Source organism: Lissotriton vulgaris, chromosome 1_1, assembly GCF_964263255.1.
Source record: "Lissotriton vulgaris chromosome 1_1, aLisVul1.2, whole genome shotgun sequence".
NCBI classification, from domain to species: domain Eukaryota; kingdom Metazoa; phylum Chordata; class Amphibia; order Caudata; family Salamandridae; genus Lissotriton; species Lissotriton vulgaris.
In genome coordinates, this window is record NC_141685.1 from 768237069 (window position 1) to 768259259 (window position 22191).

Consider the following 22191-nt stretch of genomic DNA (forward strand, 5'->3'; position numbering starts at 1 on the left):
ACATAAGCACTTATAAACACCCTGCTGTTTACTACCAGCACTCTACCTATCCAGTCACTCTCCTTGCACTTATACAGTGAGTCAGGCATTAAAATATGCAGTTCCTTAACCCCCTGCAGACTACTTATTCACTCCTGCAAAAATCCAGGTACTAGCCATGCAGGTCAGCAATCACACTATTACTCTCTGTCCATTCCCGCTATCATCCTGAGAGAACCATGTCCTTATCTAATCACTCTGCTGAAACATAAGCACTTATAAACTCACCAGGCTGTCAACTAGCAGCAGCCTAGGTACCCAGTCACTGTCCATACACTTGTACAATGACTCAGGCATTAAGAGAAGCAGTGCTACACTCAAATGTGCACAATTTATGCGGTCTCCTTACCCCATGCAGACTACTGATTCTGTCCTGCAAAAATCAAGATAATAGCAATGCTAGTTAGCAATCACTCTGTCACTCTCTGTCCACTCCTGCAATCATCCTGACAGAACCATGTAATTATCTAATCACTGTGCTGACACACAAGCATTTATGAACTCACTCTGAAGTGAACTACCAGCACTCTACTGATCCAACCACTGTCCATGCACTTATACAATGACACAGGCATTTAGACACACAGTCAAATGTGCACAATTTATGTGGTCCCCTAATCCACTGTAGACTACTGATTCACTCGTGCAAAAATGCAAGTAGTAGCCATGCAAGTTAGCAAACACCCTGTTACTGTCTGTCCACTGCTGCAATGATCCTAACAGAACCATGTCCTTATCTAATTACTGTGCTGAAACACAGGCACTAATAAACTCACCCTGCTGTGAACCACCAGCACTCTACCTATGCAGTTACTGTCCATGCACTTGTACAATGACTCAGGTATTAAGAGAAGCAGTGCTACAGTCAAATGTGCACAATGTACGTGGTCCCCTAACCCCCTGCAGACTACTGATTCACTCATGCAAAAATCCCTGTAGTAGCCATGAAAGTTAGCAATCAAACTGTCACTCTCTGTCCACTCCTGCAATCATCCTGACAAAACCATGTCCTTATCAAATCACAGTGCAGAAACATAATCACTTATAAACTCACCCTTCTGTCAACTACCAGCAGTCTAGGTACACAGTCACTGTCCATGCACTTGTACAATCACTTAGGCATTAACAGAAGAAGTGCTATAATCAAATGTGCACAATGTATGCTGTCCCTAACCCCCTGCAGACTATTGATTCACTCGTGCAAAAAATCCAGATAGTAGCCATGCACGTCAGCAATCACACTGTTAGTCTCTGTCCACTCCTGCAATCATCCTGACAGAACCATGTCCTTATCTGATCCCTGTGCTGAAACATAAGCACTTATAAACACACCCTGCTATGCACTTCCAGCACTCTACCTATCCGGTCACTGTCCATGCACTTGTACAATGACTCAGGCATTAAGACACACAGTGCTACAGTCAAATGTGCACAATCTTTGCGGTCCCCTAACACCCTGCACAGTACTGATTTACTCGTGCAAAAATCCAGGTAGTACCCATGCAAGCAGCAATCGCATTGTCACTCTCTCTCCACTCCCGTAATCATCCTGAGACAACCATATCCTTATCTGATCACTGTGCGGAAACACCAGCACTTATAAACTAACCCTGCTTTCAACAACCAGCTCTCTATCTATGCAGTTACATTCCATGCACTTGTACAATGACTCAGGTATTAAGAGAAGCAGTACTACAGTCAAATGTGCACGATGTATGCGGTCCCCTAAACTCCTGCAGACTACTGATTCACTTGTGCACAAATCCCGATAGTAGCCATGCAAGTTAGCAATCACACTGTTACTCTCTGTACACTCTTGCAATCATCCTGAGAGAACCATGTCCTTATCCGATCACTTTGCTGAAACATAAGCACTTATAAACTCACCCCATTGTCAACTAGCAGCAGTCTAGGTACCCAGTCACTGTCCATGCACTTGTACAATGACTCAGACATTGAGAGAAGCAGTGCTACACTCAAATGTACACAATGTATGCAGTCCACAAACCCCATGCAGACTACTGAATCACTCGTGCAAAAATGCAAGTAGTAGCCATGTATGGCAGCAAAAACACTGTCACTGTCTGTGCACTGGTGCAATCATCCTGACAGAACCATGTCCTTATCTGATCCCTGTGCTGAAACATAAGAACTTATAAACTCACCCTGTTGTCAACTACTAGAACTCTACCTATCCAGTTACTGTCCATGCACTTGTACAATGACTCAGGTATTAAGACACATAGCGCTACAGAAAAATGTGCAGAATTTTTATGGTCCCCTGGCCCCCTGCACAGTACTGATTCACTCCTGCAAAAATCCAGGTAGTAGCCATGCAAGCAGCAATCACATTGTCACTCTCTGTCCACTCCTGCAATCATCCTGACAGAACCATGTCCTTATCCAATCACTATTCTGAAACATAAGCACTTATAAACTCACCAGGCTGTCAACTAGCAGCAGCCTAGGTACCCAGTCACTGTCCATACACTTGTACAATGACTCAGGCATTAAGAGAAGCAGTGCTACACTCAAATGTGTATAATTTATGCGGTCCCGTTACCCCCCTGCAGACTACTGATTCAGTCCTGCGAAAATCAAGATAGTAGCAATGCAAGTTAGCAATCACTCTGACACTCTCTGTCCACTCCTGCAATCATCATGACAGAACCATGTAATTATCTAATTACTGTGATGAAATACAAGCATTTATAAAGTCACCCTGCTGTGAACTACCAGCACTCTACCGATCCAGTCACTGTCCATGCGCTTGTACAATGATTTAGGCATAAAGAGAAGAAGTGCTGTGGGGCGCTAGAGGGCGCCAAGCAAGATGGCCGCACGTATGTGAGGCTCTGCCGAGACCGTTTAAACTTTGCTTAAATATCCTGTATGTCCCGTCTTTCCTGCACCCTGGCTTGATGGCAAACGATCGCTAAAGCGACCGAGCAATGTGAGAGGCGCTTTCCCTGTGCCGGGACGACCGCGAGAGCTGCTTTCTGTGAGGCAGCGTGCAGCGCCGGAACAGAAGCCGGAGAGGAGCGGCCCTGCGACCTGTGCCCAGCGAAAGCATTGCGACCTGACGGCTTCCCCCCTGCTTGAAATAACTACCCGGGAGAAGGAAGGCCCGCGCTGGAGGCGGAGACGACACCCAGAGGCGAGCAGAGGGAGTCTGGAGATCGTGCGGCCTGGACCCTGGCCCTGCTGGTTGCGGTGAGTGGGGCGGGGAACTAGGTGAGCCCGAGGCTGCGGAGGCAGCACTGGGCCGCACTAGGCCGCGCCGTGCGAGCTGTAGCCGGCGGGGACACGGGGAGGAGCGGAGCGCGGCAACGTGGAGGGGCTGGGAGCGCTGTTCCACACAGGCTTGTGGAGGGCTGTTAACTGCGACGAAGATTGGCGGGAGCGGTCTGGTACAGGAACTCTGACCTGGGGTACTGGTGCTACCAATCTTTCCTGGGAGAAGGCCGTGGAGGTGCCGGGAGGCGCCCGGTTTTTTCTACTTTCACCACACCCTGGGAACTGCTAGTGGCTGTGCCGGGTGGGCGATTTAGCTGCACTTGCCCCACGGACTACGGAGACTAGGCTGGGCCACGGATCAAGTGGGCGCCATGGGCAGGCCGGAAAGAAACCAGACAAAAATCACATTTGAAGCCAAAAAGACTGCGCTGACCTCCTCGCAAGGGTCGCCTGAAACAGAACCGGCTGGGGCGGTCGGGGGCACCCCGAACCTGGAGGCCACGTTGGTGGCGATGCAAAAGACGCTACAATCCATTGAGGGCACCATGAAAGCGGTCAACCACAGGTTTGATCACATGGCGACGCAATTTGACCGGCAAAATTAACGGATGGGAGAGGTAGAACAGAGAGTGTCCGCCACGGAAGATGGGTTGGCTACGGTGACAACCAAGGTGTTCAATATGGAGAGGGTTTTGGCGGTGATTCAGGCAAAGAATGAGGAATTGGAAGGGAGGTCCAGGCGAAATAATATACGCGTCACGGGCCTGCCGGAATCCACGAATGTTGGTCGAATGGAGGACTACATGGAGCGTATGCTGGTGGACATCTTTGGTTCTGACCAATTGTCTTGAGTCTTCATCGTGGAGCGTGCCCACCGCTCTCTGGCAAAACGACCAGTGCCTGGGGCGCAGCCACGTCCTATCATTGCCCGTATTCTTAACTACAGGGATCGGGATGTCATACTACATCTTGCACGAGAGAAGGGCACTATTGAGTATCAGGGCAACAAACTTGAATTTTATCCTGATTTCACCGTGGCGGTGCAAACGACGTGCAAAGAATTTACCGCCGTGAAACAGCTGCTTCGCTCCGAAAACATGCCATACGCCATGTTGTATCCAGCGCGTCTTCGGATAGGCCCTCCGTCGGACAACAGAATCTTCGCCTCCCCTAAAGCGGCCATGGACTATGCAAAAAAGCAGAAAAAGCGCAAAAGGGACTCGAATGTGCAACAAGATGGGGAGGAGGAATTACAGGATGAGGTGGCTTAAAGACTTGCCTCCTTGCTGATGTCCCATTGATGGTGTTTGATTATTGTGGAGTGGGCTGCCGCTCAGTTTCAAATTGCTTACTTTACCATTAGCTATAATTCCCTTGCATTAGGCGGGGCAACCTCTGATGTATGGCACCGAATACCTGCGGGAGCTAGCATACACTGTATACTAATGTTTGAACCTTGAACAGCCTGCAGGTGCGGTGATTATTACTTGGTTCTCATGTTCCCCGGACATCGCCGTGGGCTTGCGTGGGTGTTGCCGGCGTGCGGAAGTGTGCCATTGTACTATAATGTCTACCTACGACATACTCTGTGCATAATGAGTGTGGTATTGAGGCGCAATTGGGAACGTGGGTACCTCTATTGCTGTTCGCTGAGTGCATCTTACTTGTTCTAATTCTTACTGCTATGGAGCCGGGGTTGGGGGGATGGGATGTTCCACTGGATTACGCGGTCTGCACTCTCGTTGGTTTCCTGGCGAGAGTTGTGTGCCACTGCGCCCCCTCGTATGGTAGATCCCCACACTCTTCTGTATGTACTGTTGGTTTTTTTGGGGGGGGGTTGGGGACAGCTTTGGCAGGTTGGGGATGCTGAAGTGGGAGGCGGGGGGATCGAGGGCTTCTGGAGTTCTTGGGAAGGGTTGCTGGGGTTCCTGGTCTATGGTGGGAGGAGTGGGTGGTTTGTCAGGAGGTTGCAGCACTACTGGTCAATGTGCTGTTTGACTTACGGGGTACTTCTTGCTGACATTCGATCGATGATTGATTGTATGTGTTGTGTCCTTGGCTGGCTTATGGGATGGATCTACTGTGTATGGAGCATATTTTACATCTGGATGAATGGATAGGGGGGGTAAACTTACCTGTGTTACTTGGAATGTCAGAGGGTTGAATCGTCCACAGAAAACTAGACAGATGTTGGCGTTCCTGAATAGGCATGGAGCACAAGTAGTTTTTCTACAGGAAACGCATCTTAAGGGGAGGGCGGCAGAAACTGTGGGCAAGCAATGGGCGGGTGTCAGACTGGCGACCACCTATTCATCTTATGCACGTGGTGTAATGATCCTGATCAATAAAAATGTACCGTTTGTTATACTGCATGAGGAGATTGACAAAGATGGCCGGTATATTATAGCACATGGTAAATTATGCGGGACCCTGGTTACCCTCCTTAATGTGTACGGTCCTAATGTTGATGACCCTGATTTTTATGTTATGCTTTGGAACAAAATTTACATGCTACCTCCTTCGGCTGTGATTTGCGGTGGGGATTTGAATGTTGCTTTGGATGGGGAGATGGACAAAAAACAAGACAGGCCCAGTGTACGTAAGAGAGCGGCTGACGCGGTGTGTGAGGGAATGAGAGGCCTTGGGCTGGTGGATGCATGGCGTTTACGGCACCCTGGCAAATGGGAGAGCACTTGTTACACATCGGCCCATGACACATGGCCGAGATTGGACTATTGGCTTGTGACCCGGGATGTTTGCGGATGAGTAATGGATGTGGGTCATCTGCCACACACGCTTTCAGATTATGCCCCGGTTCGCTTGGAAATGCGAATGCCGACGCATGCACCGGCTCCATTCACTTGCCGTTTATCGCCGGGAACTTTGACTGATCAGGTGCTGCAAGAGCGGCTTAGAGGGATCATTGAGGAGTTCTTTGTTAAGAATGTTGGGTCTGTAGACAGTATGAGCACGGTGTGGGAGGCCTTTAAAGTGACTGTACGTGGGGCATGTATTGGTCTACAATCGGGGGTACTTACGTCGCTAAGAGACTCCATGACTAGGCTGGAGAGAGATTTGTTGGTGCTTGAACGTCAATTGGAGGAGCGCCCTGAGGAGACCTTATTGGCCGACATAAGGTTGAAAGTTACAGAATATAACGAACTGGCTGATCAGGAGGTGAAATTCCTGTCCAAACACACTAGGGCGAGATACTATGGCGAAGGGGGAAGACCAGGGAAGGGGTTGGCGGATCGTATAAGGGAACCCTGGGCTAGACACTGCACTGTGCAGGAGATAGAAGATGGGGAGAACATAGTGACTAGTACGACTGGCATTCTGGATTATTTTACCAAATATTATAAACAAATGTATGAATACAGGGAGACGGCGAAAGAGGAAGAAATAGCTTAGTACTTTGAGGACATAGCATTGGTCTGGCTATCGAGGGGACAGCAGGAATTCCTTATGCATCATATCACGGAGGGGGAATTTAGGGATGCGATAGCTGCCCTTCCAAATGGCATGGCGGCTGGCACAGATGGGCTGCCATCCGAATTCTATAAAGAATACGTTGATCTCTTGCTTCCACATTTGGCGATGGTGCTAGAGGAAGCGGTGGAACAGGGCCAGTTCCCGACTACAATGAGAGAGGCACTGCTTGTAGCGTTGCCAAAGCCAGGTAAACCTCCTAATAAATGCGAATCATATCGACCTCTGTCCATCATGAACACTGATGTCAAAATCATAGCTAAAGTACTGGCGACTAGGCTACAATTGCTTCTTCCAGTTATAGTGCTGCCGGACCAATCAGGATTTATTCCGCTCCGGTCCACCACCCACAGTTTAAGGGCTCTATTTGCGGTGCTGCATCTGCTCAAACCGGATTTGGCTGCAGTGGCTGTCATGCTTGATGCCGCGAAGGCCTTCGATTCGGTTGCATGGCGATACATGATGGCAATACTACATCGGATGGGGGTGCCCTTCTTTTTTACGTCACTAATAACCCTTCTCTATACTAATCCCATAGCGCGAGTGAGGGTCAATGGCCATGTCTCGAGCCCGTTTCCTGTGCAGAGGGGGACAAGGCAGGGTTGTCCGCTTTCGCCTTTGCTATTTGCTATCGTGATGGAACCCCTGGCTTGTGTTTTGAGGCAGAGGTATGCGGGTGCAGCTTTGAAGTTCCCTTTCCGGTCATTGGCGGTGTCCATGTATGCTGATGACATGGTCCTCTATGTGCGTGAACCTGCTCAATATCTTGAAGCTATACTCAGAGAGTTCATTCGCTTTGGTCATCACTCGGGGCTCTCCATCAACTGGGAAAAATCTGTTATGCTCCCTCTCACGGACGCTACCCTCCCCTTTCCCTTAGAATTCCCGCTAGAATGGGTGACGGTATCGGTGCGTTATCTTGGAATTTGGATGCATCGGGATAGCCAAGAAATTATCAGGGCTAACTATGGTGTGGCTATATCCAAGTTGGAGGATCAGGTGGCGCGTTGGACTCGGCTGCCTCTCACCCTGGCTGATCGTGTATCGCTAATTAAAATGGTGGTACTGCCGAAATTTCTGTATCTTTTTGTTAACATTCCTCTCCCGCTAAAGTTGCACTTTTTTGCCAGGCTGCGGTCCTTGTTGATCACTTTAACCTGGGCTGGTAAGAAACCGCGAGTGACATGGGATGTCCTAACTAAGCCGTATGACTTGGGAGGGTTTGCTATACCTGATATGAAATTATATTACTTATGTGCACAGGCGCACTTTGCTGTCTACTGGCTTTCAGCCCCTCTGTATACCCCACACGTGGCGCTTGAGGCCAGTGCAGTTCTACCAAATCCGCTGAGGGCCATGATAGTAAATACTCACTCGGTGTTTGATAAGGGAGAAGTGGACACGGTACAATCCACTGCCAATGCCTGGCGGGAGCTGGGCAGACGAGCGAACAAGTTGCCGTTATACGCCCCTGACATGCCGCTTCTGTACCACTCGGGGATCTCGGTGTCGGCCGAAATTGGGGGGTTGCAGGTCCTACAGGGTGCCGGTCTGCATACCATGGGGAATCTATTCCCGGGGGCCTCATTCCTCTCATTACGGGCTATGACGGAACGCTCCACCAACGCAGTTATGTCCACCTTTATATATGTCAGACTTCGGGCTGCAATACATTCCTTATACCCTACGTACCCAGAGGAACCACCGGTGCTTGGTGCCTTGCAGTTGCTCTATACTACTACGGATAGGGTTAAGTTGCTCTCTAGACTTTATCGAGCTGCACAAGAGGACGAGAGGGGAGGTGCAGTACTGGCTAGGGCCAGATGGGACGGGTGCTTTCCAGAGCCACTGACTGATGATGAATGGACTGAATGTTGCTCTATGACCGGGGGGTACGTGGCGAATGGCAATTTTCGTCTTCTTCATTATAAATTTGTACATCAATGGTACTATACACCAGTACAGCTGGTCCGTTACGGTCTTCGTGCCCCAGCACAATGTGTCCGGTGTGGTGCGGATGATGCTGACTTTGTGCACCTAGCCTGGGGATGTGCAAGTGTGTATGCATTCTGGGGGGCTGTGACCGCGGCACTAACTAAAATGACGTCAACTGAGGTTGTATTGGATATACGCCTGTGTTTGCTGGGAGTAGCCTCTGGAGTGCCGACAAAAGTGCGGCGATTGATTGTGTTGGCATTACAGCTTGCTAAACGGAGAGTTGCTATGGTATGGGGGGGAAGAAGGGCACCTGATGTCCAACTATGGCTGACAGATATGGCATATTGCAGGGACCAACTGACTTGTTACTATGAGGGTCTACCAGCGACATCACGGCTGCGAGACATCTGGGCCCCATATACAACGTATATGTTATCCTTGACTGATGATGACAGCACTAGTGCTGAGAGTGGGGGTGCTTCGGCAGATGGGGGAGGATCTATGTGATTACCGGAATGTGTAACCTTATTGTGTAGGACCCTGATATATGCTGCCTATTCTCCTGTATGCGGGAGATCCTCTAGAACATGACTGTTTTAACGTTCAACATTTCCTTTGTCGGCCAATGGTTCCTGACACATGCAGGGCTTAAAGGTCAGGGGCTACATGGCATGTTCGATTGCTTTTATACTTTTCAGCGAGTAATGTGCTGCTTCGCCACTCAGAGATGTTACCACAGGATCTTACTGTGGCCAGGAACCGGGACGGTTTGGGTGGGAGGTCGGGGGTGGGTATTGTTGGGTTTTAAAAATTACAAAATGAGACCGTGATTCAAGATGTGTGCCACAGCTGCAGGACTGGAGATGAGTCTGGCACGTTAGCTATTATTGACATTTATGTTCTGGTACATGATCTTGCTAAATGCTGTTGGCTGCAGACTCTGGGCTATTTGCTATTGAACTGATTGCAGCCCGCCCTGTCACTGGGTTGTGGGCACACTGCTGTGTACATGTATTATCTGCAATAAAGGTTTAAAAAAAAAAAAAGAGAGAGAGAAGTGCTACAATCAAATGTGCACAATGTATGCTGTCCGTAACCCCCTGCAGACTACTGATTCACTCATGCAAAAATGCAAGTAGTAGCCATGCAAGTTAGGAAACACACTGTTACTGTCTGTCCACTGCTGCAATGATCCTAACAGAACCATGTCCTTATCTAATCACTGGGCTGAAACACAAGCATTGATAAACTCACCCTGCTATGAACCACCAGTACTCTACCTATGCAGTTACTGTCCATGCACTTGTACAATCACTAAGGCATTAAGACACGCAGTGCTACAGTCAAATGTGTACAATCTGTGTGGTCCCCTAACCCCCTGTAGACTACTGATTCACTCATGCAAAAATCCAAGTAGTAGCGATACAAGTTAGAAAACACACTGTTATTGTCTGCCCACGGCTGCAATCATCCTAACAGAACAATGTCCTTATCAAATCACAGTGCTGAAACATAATCACTTATAAACTTACCCTTCTGTCAACTACCAGCAGTCTAGCTACCCAGTCACTGTCCATGCACTTGTACAATGACTTAGGCATTAAGTGAAGAAGTGCTACAATCAAATGTGCACAATGTATGCAGTCCCCTTACCCCCTGCAGACTACTGATTCAGTCTGGCAAAAATCAAGATAGTAGCCATGCAAGTTAGCAATCACCCAGTCACTTTCTGTCTACTCCTGCAATCATCCCTACAGAACCATGTCCTTATCTAATCCCTGTGCTGAAACATAAGCACGTATAAACTCACCCTGCTGTGAAGTACCAGCACTCTACCTATCCAGTCACTGTTCATGCACTTGTACAATGACTCGGGCATTAAGACAGAGAGCGCTACAGAAAAATGTGCAGAATCTTTATGGTCCCCTAACCGCCTGCACAGTACTGATTCACTTCTGCACAAATCCAGGTAGTAGGCATGCAAGCAGCAATCACATTGTCACTCTCTGTCCACTCCTGCAATCATCCTGACAGAACCATGTCCTTATCCAATCATTATGCTGAAACATAAGCACTTATAAACTCACCCGCTGTCAACTAGCAGCAGCATTGGTACCCAGGCACTGTCCATACACTTGTACAATGACTCAGGCATTCAGAGAAACAGTGCTACACTCAAATGTGCACAATGTTTACGGTCTCCTTACCCCTGCAGACTACTGATTCAGTCCTGCAAAAATCAAGATAGTAGCAATGCAAGTTAGCAATTACTCTGTCACTCTCTGTCCACTCCTGCAATCATCCTGACAGAACCATGTAATTATTTACTCACTGTGATGAAACACAAGTATATATAAACTCACCCTGCTGTAAACTACCAGCACTCTACCGATCCAGTCACTGTCCATGCACTTATACAATGACTCAGGCATTAAGACACGCAGTGCAACAGTCAAATATGCACAATCTATGTGGTCCCATAACACCCTGTAGACTACTGATTCACTCTTGCAAAAATGCAAGTAGTAGCGATGCAAGTTAGTAAACACACTGTTACTGTCTGTCCACTGCTGCAATCATCCTAACAGAATCATGTCCTTATCTAATCACTGTGCTGAAACACAGGCACTAATAAACTCACCCTGCTGTGAACTACCGGCACTCTACCTCTGCAGTTACTGTCCATGCACTTGTACAATGACTCAGGCATTAAGAGAAGCAGTGCTACAGTCACATGTGCACAATGTATGCAGTCCCCTAACCCCCTGCAGACTACTGATTCACTCGTGCAAAAATGCTGGTAGTTGCCAGGGAAGTTAGCAATCACACTTTCACTCTCTGTCCACTCCTGCAATCATCCTGACAGAACCATGTCCTTATCCAATCACTTTGCTGAAACATAAGCACTTATAAACTCACCCTTCTGTCATCTACCAGAAGTCTAGGTACCCAGTCACTGTTCATGCACTTGTACAATGACTCAGGCATTAAGAGAAGCAGTGCTACAATCAAATGAGCACAATGTATGCGGTCCATAAGCCCCTGCAGACTACTGATTCAGTCCTGCAAAAATCCAGATAGTAGCCATGCACGTCAGCAATCAACCTGGTAGTCTCTGTCCATTCCTGCAATCATCCTGAAAAAACCATGTCCTCATCTGATCCCTGTGCTGAAACATAAACACTTATAAATACACCCTGCTGTGAACTACCAACACTATCCAGTCACTCTCGATGCACTAGTACAATGACTCAGGCATTAAGACAGACAGTGCTACAGTCAAATGTGCACAATCTTTTATGTTTGAAAAGCTTTACTATTTTAACAATGATAACAAGTGACATCTGGAAGAAGGATATAAAATATACAATGCAGATAAAAAGTATAACAATCCTAATGACAAGCTAGAGAACTAAAAGCATTTTATGGTATTTTGAGAGGGAAAAACGGGGTAGGTGGGAAAAGAAAGGGGGGGAAAATAAAATAAAACCAAAATATTGTTATAAACCTAATGGTAAATTCAAAAAATCATACAGGCGAATATCAGAGACAGAAAAAAAACATTTTCATAATAAGGGCAATAAAAAGTATGGAAAGGAGGAAAGAGTAAAACAATTCAAGGGGGTTTAGCATTTTCGGAATGAATAGGTAACGCTACCAATGCCTCCTAATATTGGGAGACTTTAACTTCCATTGGGAGCTATCCCCCAAAGAGAGCCAAGCCAACCAAATGGACGAGGGTCTGACTGCTTTGGAACTTCACCAATCCGTGACCTGTCCCACCCATGCAAAAGGACATACACTGGACCAAGTCTGGTGCTCCCAGTCCCTCATAGGTCCCCCAGTTACCAGACCATGCCCTTGGTCCGACCATTTCATCATCTATGGCACCATCCAACCTCTAGAGCAGGGATCCTCACAACCCCCAAGTTGGAAAACCATCAGAAGTTGGAATAAAATCAGGGCTGATGACCTAGTCTCCACCCTGCGAAAATCTAGCCCTCTGGGCCACCCTCACGGAGACCCAGATGCACAAAATAAAGCCCTTAGGCAAAGGCTGAATATCGCTATCGACACCCTAGCACCCACACGCAGGGAAAAGATAAGAGACAAGGGGAAGGGGGCCCCACGTTTCATTGAGAACCTCCGGAGCTTGAAACAACAGCCCGCCAAAGCGAAAGAGCCTGTCGAAAAGCCTATAACCCTGTTGCCCTCTCCAAACATCTCGAAACTTTTGCCACATATAAAAAAGCAATCCAAATTGGGAAAGCAGTCTTCTATGAAAACGAAATAACATCTGCACATAACACACAAAAAGAAACGTTCAAAATTCTGAAAGAACTCAGACAGGTAAAAGAACAGAAGCCTGTTTTTGACAGTGAAGATTGCGATAAATTCCAAACTTTCTTCACCACCAAAGTTGAGGACCTCCTGACCACAATTAAGGACACCCCCCGCTCTCGTGCCCCCTAGAACCAACACCCATATGCGCCCTTTTGATCTACCCCTCACCTTGTTCCCGCCGCTCTCGCACGAAGCCCTTGCCCCACTTATTGGACGTGTAAAATCTGGCTCACCAGCAGACCCCTGCCCCCCGAGAACCTTCAAGATGGCTCTCCCAGGGATTGAAGCCGAGATTATATCACTCCTGAACTCCTCCCTCGAAACTGGACTAGTTCCTAGAGATTTCAAGGAGGCGCCGTGAATCCAGTCCTGAAAAAACCTGGGGCTAACACCAAAAATTTGAAGAATTTCCGGCCAATCTCCCAGCTCCCATTCCTCTCTAAAGTCCTCAAACAGCATGTGCTCACCTCACTCTCACACCACCTGGAGGCCAACCACCTCTTACAATTCAACCAGGCAGGTTTTTGAGCACACCACAGCACTGAACTAGTCATGCTGTCGGTACTTGAGGGACTGAGATTAAGGGCCGACTCTAAGAAACCTTGTGCCCTGATCCTACTAGATTTATCCGCGGCTTTTGATACCATAAACCACGATCTTCTCCTGTGGCGGATGGCTGATCTTGGGATTCAGGGCATGGCTCTCATGTGGCTTACATCCTTTCTGAAAAAACGCTCCCAGAGAGTGCAGCTGGGCGATGCGGTGTCCAAGCCAGGCACACTTTTTATGCGGAGTCCTGCAGGGATCTGCATTGTCACCCCTTTTGTTCAATGCATATCTCCAACCTCTGGTAGTTGCACTGAATCAGCTGGAGTGCCAAATTTATAACTATGCTGACGACACCCAAATTATCATTCAGATTGATAACTCCCCAGTTGCCCATACCAGAGTTCAGAGCATCCTCAAATTCACAATCAATTGGATGTCGGCCAACTCCCTGAAAATCAACCCAGATAAGACAGAGGTGTTGGCCGTCACCACTGCCTCCAGCCCATGGAGTAGTCTCTTCTGGCCCCAAGAGCTGGGTAAATACCCCGAGCCAGCCATGGTAGGTAAAAGCCTGGGCATTAAGATCGAAAAGATAATAAACTAACCATGGTCCAACAGGTGTCAACAATAGTGGGCGTCTGCTCAAACTTGCTAAGGCAACTGCGGAAACTGGCCCCTCTTCTCACTTTTGACACCCTTAAATGAGTGGTAGTAGCACTCATAATATCCAGGTTAGATTATGGAAACTCGCTCTACCTAGGACTACCAGACCATCAGCTGGCCAGACTCCGGATCATTATGAATGACGCGGCTCAACTGGTGTTCAAAGTTTCCCATCACACCCACGCCTCCCCCCTTCTCCGCCAGCTTCATTGGCTCCCGATCAGGCAAAGGAGAAAGCTCATAGGGTCTCTGTATCGCACACAAAGGCATCTTTGGCAAGGCCCCGAGATACATCAAAAACAGCCTAGCAAACTACATCCCAAAAAGAGCACTCCGCTCCTCCGAGGCTAGGCTCCTAGTCTGCCCCTGCTCTCGACTGGTCTCCCTCGGAGGCAGAGCTTTCTCCATCATCACCCCACAGATCTGAAACAAGCTACCCGATAACATTCGGAAAGAACACCTCCTGCTACCTTTCAGAAAAAAATTAAAGCCCATACTCTTCCAAGAGGCTTGGGGCACACAGTAAAGACCCTCCCCATCACCTACCTAATGCAGAATTGCCTCTCTCACAGCGCTTAGAGACCGTTGGTGATAACGCGCTATATAAATACAAATTACAAATTACAAATTACAACGTTTTCTGCTGAGTTAAATGATCAAGATATACAGTAAGAGGTAACCAAGAGACTTCAACATTACGAGGCGGTTTACAGAAGGAGGCAAAGGAGACATCAAGTCTATGGAAATGGCATAAAGAGTTTCGCCACTGTTGTATGGAGACATTTGTAAGAGATTTCCAATTAGCGGATATGTGTTGAAAGGCAAGTGCAAGCATAAAGTCGAAGAGACCCAGGGAGTGTGAGGGTAAAGTTAGATTATCAGAGAGACTGCCAAGAAAAAGAAGAGGGGGTGAGTGTGGAAGAGAAAGAAAGAAAATATGGGAGATACAAGACCAAACCTGTTTCCAAAAAGTGAAAACCGTAGGACAAAAAAAGAACATATGTCGAAGATCAGCTTTAGGTGACTTACAAGTCCAACAGGAAGAATCAGAGGAAGCTGAGAAGCGAGAAAGAGAAAGAGGAGAAAGATAAAGTCTATGATGAAGAAAAAAGAGAGATTGAGCGAGGGAAGCAGAGCGAGGAATCTTTAAGGATTTGGACCATATTTTATCCCAGAGAGAAATGGGCCAAGTACAACTCAAATCGGCCTCCCAGGAAAGTTCCACTTTAGATTTGAAACGTTCCGGATTAGGAGAAGAAAATAATTTATTAATAAGAGAAGCCTTAGGAAGGGTCTGGAGCAGGGTCAAAAGATGAGAAGGGGAAGAAAGAGAATAATAACGATCAAGAATAATTTCCATAAGAAGAGTATATTTCTACAGGAAAGAACGAGGGCAATGAAATTGAACTTGAAATTGTGGGAAAGAACAAGGTAGTACACCATCAAAGAGCTGACAAATCCAGATAATACCCGTAAGTCTCCAGGAGGTCCAGTTGATGGGTCTATTATTTACAAGAAGAAGGGAATTATACCATAGGGGTAATTGTAAAAAGATTCACGCGATATAGATGCAGAAGAGAATAAAGGTTTGAGAAGAGAGGAAGTATGTTTGAACAAAGGGAAAGAATCATAAGGAGATTTAGAAGAGAAATGTATAAGTTCGTCAAATGAAAAGGGCGATAAAAAGGAACGCTCGATAGAAAGCCAAAGAGGAGAGAGGGGAGGAGAATCCAATGAAAGCCAACGTGAAGCTTGACGAAAAGAAAAGGATTTATGATAGAGACGAAAATCTGTGAAATTAACACCACCGTTTAATTTAGGTCTATGTAGAGATAGCAGAGAAATTCTAGATCTTTTATTTTTCCAAAGAAATGTAGAGATGGAGGAGTCAATACGTTTGAAATAGAGAGCAGGTATATGTACAGGCAGCATGGAGAGGGTATAGATAAGAATAGGAGCAATCATCATCTTAATAGAGTCTAAACGACCCCACCAAGAAAGAAAGAGAGGATTCCAAGAATAAAATAATTGATCAATTCGGGAGAGAACAGCAGACATGTTGAGTTTAACAGAAGAAGAAATAGAATTAGAAAACCAAATACCAAGATATTTAGTCTTGGAACTATTCCAGGAAAAACCAGTGGAAGAAAAGAAATGAGGAAGACAAAACTTAGTCAATGGGAGAATTTCTGTTTTATCTTAGTAGAGCTTGTAACCAGATGCAAGAGAAAACGCTTCAAATTCGGACAATAAAGAAGGAATAGACGGTTCAGGATTTGAAATAAATAAAAGAATATCATCAGCGTATGCAGAAAGTTTTAATTGCTGATCACCATAGGGAAAACTGGAAATGGAAGAATTCTGGCGAATGGAGAACAAAGAGGGTTCAAGGGCCAAAACAAAAGGAAGTGGAGAAAGAGGGCAACCTGGACGAACACCTCTTTGCCGAGTGAAAGAAGAAGAAAGATGACCATTCACAAGAACAGAAGCTTTGGGTGAAGAATATAATAAAGAAATGAGATAAATACATTTGGAACTAAAGCCATGCCATTTAAGTGCAGCAAATAAAAATGTAAATGTAAATGTATAGGCATTTATATAGCGCACTACTTACCCGTAGGGTCCCAAGGTGCTTCGACCGCTGCGAAACCCTTCCTGGTTTCCCGAAGAGATGGTCCCTTAATGGGTATCTCCAGGGTGAGACCAGGCATCCCCGGCGGTCTGGTGGGGCCGTTAGTGAAGATGAGGCAAGCTAATGCCCAGAGTTGCCGAGTGTGATCGCTGATCAGAGTGGGCACCGAGGCGAGAGAATTATCGAGTCCGCTGACCCTTGTCCAGAAACCTGCCGCGCCGGGAATCGAACCCTGGTCCCGGGCCGTCCTCTGCTCTTGGGTCTGCCGCCTCTAACCAGTGAGCCACACTACTTCACCAGTCAAATCTGTCAAAAGCTTTTTCAGCATCAACAGAAATAGCAGCTAAAGGGTGTGAGAAAGAAGGGGCTTTATTTAAAACGTTCAGAAACAGACGAGAGTTATCAGAAGTAAGCCTTCCTTTAATAAAACCACATTGTTCTTTACCAATAAGGTGTGGCATAAAGGAATCCAAACGTAAAGCAAGTAATTTGGCAAAAAGTTTATAATCAACATTAACTAACAAAATGGGACGATCATTTTTACAAAATTGAGGATCTCGACCATCTTTTGGAATGAGACAAATGGTGGCATCTTGAAAGGTACCTGCAGCCGTACCAGAAGAGCAAAAGGATTGAAAAAGTAATAAAAGTTTAGGTAATAACTTAATAATAATAATAAATTAAAAACATACCTATTTACCCTAGATTAATTTACTTCTGCTTCCTACACTGTCATCCCCTAACATGTCTCTCAACCCTTACAGAAGCCACGCGCGGAGATACCCCTTCGGGGCTGATTCAGGCGCGTTATAAGATTATAAAAAATAAAAATACAAAAAATAATAAAAGGTCAAAAAAATTCAAATAAAATTCCACCGGGAAGCCATCAGGACCAGGAGTTTTACCCTTAGTAAGAGAAGATAGAGCCGTAGACAATTCATGAAGGGAAAGATCAAGATCGAGGGATGAAAAATTAAGATGAGATGTGGAAGGTTTAGGTAATTTATCAAAGTAAGAACGGTGTTTGGAAGAAGTAGGAGGGGATTCTGAGTATAAAGTTGCTGATAAAAGAGTTGAAATTGTTCAAGAATCTGCTCATTAGTGTGGAGAAGAACGATGTCAGAGGAAAAAATAGATTCAATGGAGGTACGTTCCTTACGAGATTTGAGATAATTAGCTAAAAGCTTCCCAGATTTGTTGCGACCACCGTAGTAACGCGCACTACTGCGGAGAAGAATTGAGGAGGCATTGTCCGTAGTAAATTTATTAAAGGAAATTTTTACACGTAAAAGTTCAGGGGACATACATTTCTCATAAAAGGTGTAGAATTGATGTTCTAATTTCTTAATATATGCAAGAGAGGACTTACGTTTTTGAGAAATTGATTTTTTTTCCTAGAAACAAAATCAATAACAAACCCTCGCGCAATATATTTAAAAGAGTCCCAGAGAATATGAGGAGGAGCGTCAGGAGTAGAGTTAGTTTGAAAGAAGTCAACAGTAAAAGTACGAAATGAAGAAGAAAAATTAGGATCAGTAAGAAGAGCAGAGTTGAAGCACCAACGAGAGGGTTTGGGACGAGGAGGAAGTAAATCAATATGAGTTATAACAGGAGCGTGATCTGAAATAACAATAGGCTCAATAGCAGAGGATAAGAGATACTGAGTAAGAGTTTGAGAGAGAAAGATATATTCTAGCCTAGAAGAAGAGGCGTGAGGGTGAGAGAAAAAGGTATATTCTAGAGTGTCTGGAGGCATGAGTCTCCAAGAGTCGGAGATATTTGTTTGAAAGATAGTGTACAAAAACTGCTTATGAGGTTTGTGGGGAATGAAAAGCACATTGGATTTGCGGTCGACAAATGGTTCAATAACCTGGTTACAATCACCACCTAAAAGAAATCTTTGTGTTGAATACATTTGCTAGTGATCAAAGGCCAGAACAAACAATCAGGTTGAGTAGGACCATAAATATTAAAAACAGTTATGGGAATAGAGTCAATTAGCAATTTAACCAAAATCCATCTCCCTTCCGAGTCTGTTTCCTCCAATAACACTTTACATTTTAACTTTTTATGAACTAAAATAGCAACTCCATTTTTCTTATTGGGAGAGGGAGAAAATAAAACTGAACCCACCCAACTCCTTTTCAACTTAAGGGACTCAAGTTCATCAAGGTGGGTTTCTTGTAAAAGAGCAATTTCAGGGGTATAGGAGGACAAATGAGAAAGTACTCTCTGTCGCTTAATGGGGTTAACAAAACCTTTTACGTTCCATGAGATAACTCTAAATTCTTAAACAGGGTAAATATGTTAACAATAAAATTTGCAAAAAGATATAAAAACAATAGAACGCCAAAGAGCAAAAAGCAGATGAAATAGGCATAAAAATATCAAAAGGTACAAAAATGCATGCAAACATGAAAGAACCGCTAGACGAAAGAAACAAGCTCGGCAAGAAAAAAGAATGAAAACCAAGAAACAGGAAAAAGGGGAAGGAAGGAAGGAAAGAGAAAAGCAGAAAGAGAGACAGTACATATCCAAAGGACGACTGAAATTAACATACCTTAAGGAACAAATACAAGGAAGGTGGGGAAATGGTGACACTCAACAAGACGAACCAGGCGAGGGGCTGAAATCCAAACCACACCAGGAAAAGGGAAATTAGAATGCCACAGATATGGATTCAGGAAGGATCATCAAAAACCTATATTGGGAGAGAAAAAGACAAATAACAAATGGGAAGTGACAATATCGATATACAGGGCAAAATACTGTACATGATAAGTCAAATTATTCAATAAAGAACATATGCAGTAAGAAAGAGGACAGGAATGACTAGAAAAGATCAAGAAAGAGAAGTTGAAAATGGAACAACAGGAAGTATACTATAAGGAGGAATCAAACACAGACAAAGGAAGAAAAGAAAAGAAAATGATCAGCCACTAGAAGAGTTCGATGTCTCCATGGCGCCACCGGAGTGAAAAAGAAGAACGTTTTTAAGTTCTCCAGGCTCTTGAAAGGTCCAAGTCTTGTTTTGGTAAGTAACTTTGAAAATACAAGGATGAAACAACCCATATCGAGCGCCGAGAGATCGTAGAGGTGCACGAAGATTCAGAAATTCTTTTCTTCTGGATACAGTATCATTGGAGACATCTTGAGCTAAGAACACTCTCTGATCCATCCACAAAATTTGTCGTTTGGATCTGGCCGCCGAAAGAACTGAAAGGAGATCTGTAAATTTCAAAAAAAGAATTATAACACCTCTTGGCTTCGGGGACTCAGATGAATGTGGACCCAGTCTATGAGCTCTCTGGATGCTAATAGAGGTGTGTGAAGGCATATCGAATAGCTTCGGAATGAAGGAAGTAAAGAAAGTGACAGGATCATCACCTTCCAGAGATTCTGGTAACCCATAAATGCGAAGGTTGTTCCTTCTATTCCTATTTTCCAAATCCTCGGTGTGATGTTGGAGAGCAAGAACTGAGTTTTCCAAAGAAGTGATATGTTGAGAGTTAGATTGCACATCCGAAACTTGTTGCTCAACAGAAGTAATTCTGGAGTCCATCAATGACCAATTTTCTTTCAAAATTTGCATGTCTTTATTAGTTTCTTCAACAAAGGGTCGAAGGGCACGAATCTCCTCTATAAGTAACTCCATGGAAATTGGGGAAGCAGGTTTATCCGGTGAGGGAGGATCTTGCTTTAAACGTTTGGAAGAAGTGGTTGGAGGAGAAGATTTATTTGATGCCGACTGAGATGAAGAAGATCGATGCGGAGGAAGACATTTGATCCACCGTTGCAGAGGAGCCAGAAGAAACCAAAACAGAGGGCTCTCGATGAGATTTAGAGGGAACAAAAACGAACTTTGGCTGCCGCAATTTGCCCATATACAAACAAGTATTGGAATACCTGGTCAGTTAGTGATGTACTGCAAAATACAGAGATATGGCTTCCCCGTGGCAGTGAAAGAGAATTTCGTTGATTGGTAAATCCAGGTTACACAGAGGAAATACTGTTGATGATGAAGAGAGGAACACACATCTCAGAGTGACAATACGTATGCGCACTGGAATATGTTTGTTGCGAAATAGTCATTTGACCTTGAGGAAGTAAGAGAAACAAGAATCCTGGAGCATTAGAAGGTAGAAGCCAATGCCAAACAATGAATTACATATTCGCTTCCGTGAGGTGAAAACATTCAGTAAAGGGCTGAGGTGACAAGCTGAAAAATAGTCATCACTGGTTGTAAAGTGATAATGCGTTGGCAGAAGAACATATTAAAGCAATGAACTGCATTAGAGGAGGTTCACATGTATTAGAGCTCTGCAGCATGAAGAGTCGTGAAAGACGCTGTTCTGAAGCTCTAACAGGAGGTATAATGCAGATGGAGAAAATAAAGCAACAAGAACCTGCCACTATTCAGGGATTTTTAGCCATTTGATTACTGGAGACGACGGAGCAGGAATTCACATGTTATTCTCATTAAATGAGGTCACAATAGCGCAGCCATTAATAATGGTGATATGACAGACCTCCATAATCCTTGAGGGAAACTGCTCAGTTGAAAAAGAGGAAGCAATAAACTGCATTAAAGAACATTCATAGGTATTAAAGTTCTGCAGCAGGAAGAATCAAAAAATTTTGTTTTTAAGCTGTAGCATAAAGCATAAAGCAGATGAAGAAAATACAGCAACAGCAGCTTGTCAATAATCAAGGAATTATAGCCACTCACTTATTGGGGACGGTGTAACAATAATCCACATGCTGTTATCCTGAAAGGAAGGCACAATGGTACAGCCATAAATAATACTGAAACTACATTACACCATAATCCTGAGGTGAACTGCACCGAAGAAATTGAGGCACAGAAATGATTAGGTTTTAAACCAAAAAGCAGACCACAGCTGGAGCTCGTATTTCAAGTGAGGAAAATCATAGGCAATTCTCTTACTGCGCAATAACTGGAGCGCTTGTCCTGTGAGGAGAGAGAGCGCCGTAAAATGGCGGGCGCAGGAGGCTCCAATGCCGAGAAGCGCTGGTAATAAATAATGTGCTGCCAAAAAGATAATTAGCCGAGGGCGTTAGAAGCAGCTCACATTCTGGGGATTCTCCGCTTCATGTAGACTCACGGAGACACTGTGGAAAACTCCCAAAGTCACAAAGGAGAGGTCCAGTGAGGCGGAGGTTCAGCACAACACGGCCATCTTGCACGGCGTCATAGCCACGTCCCCCTAATGTGCACAATCTTTGCCGTCCCCTAACACCCTAGACAGTAATGATTCACTCGTGCAAAAATCCAGGTA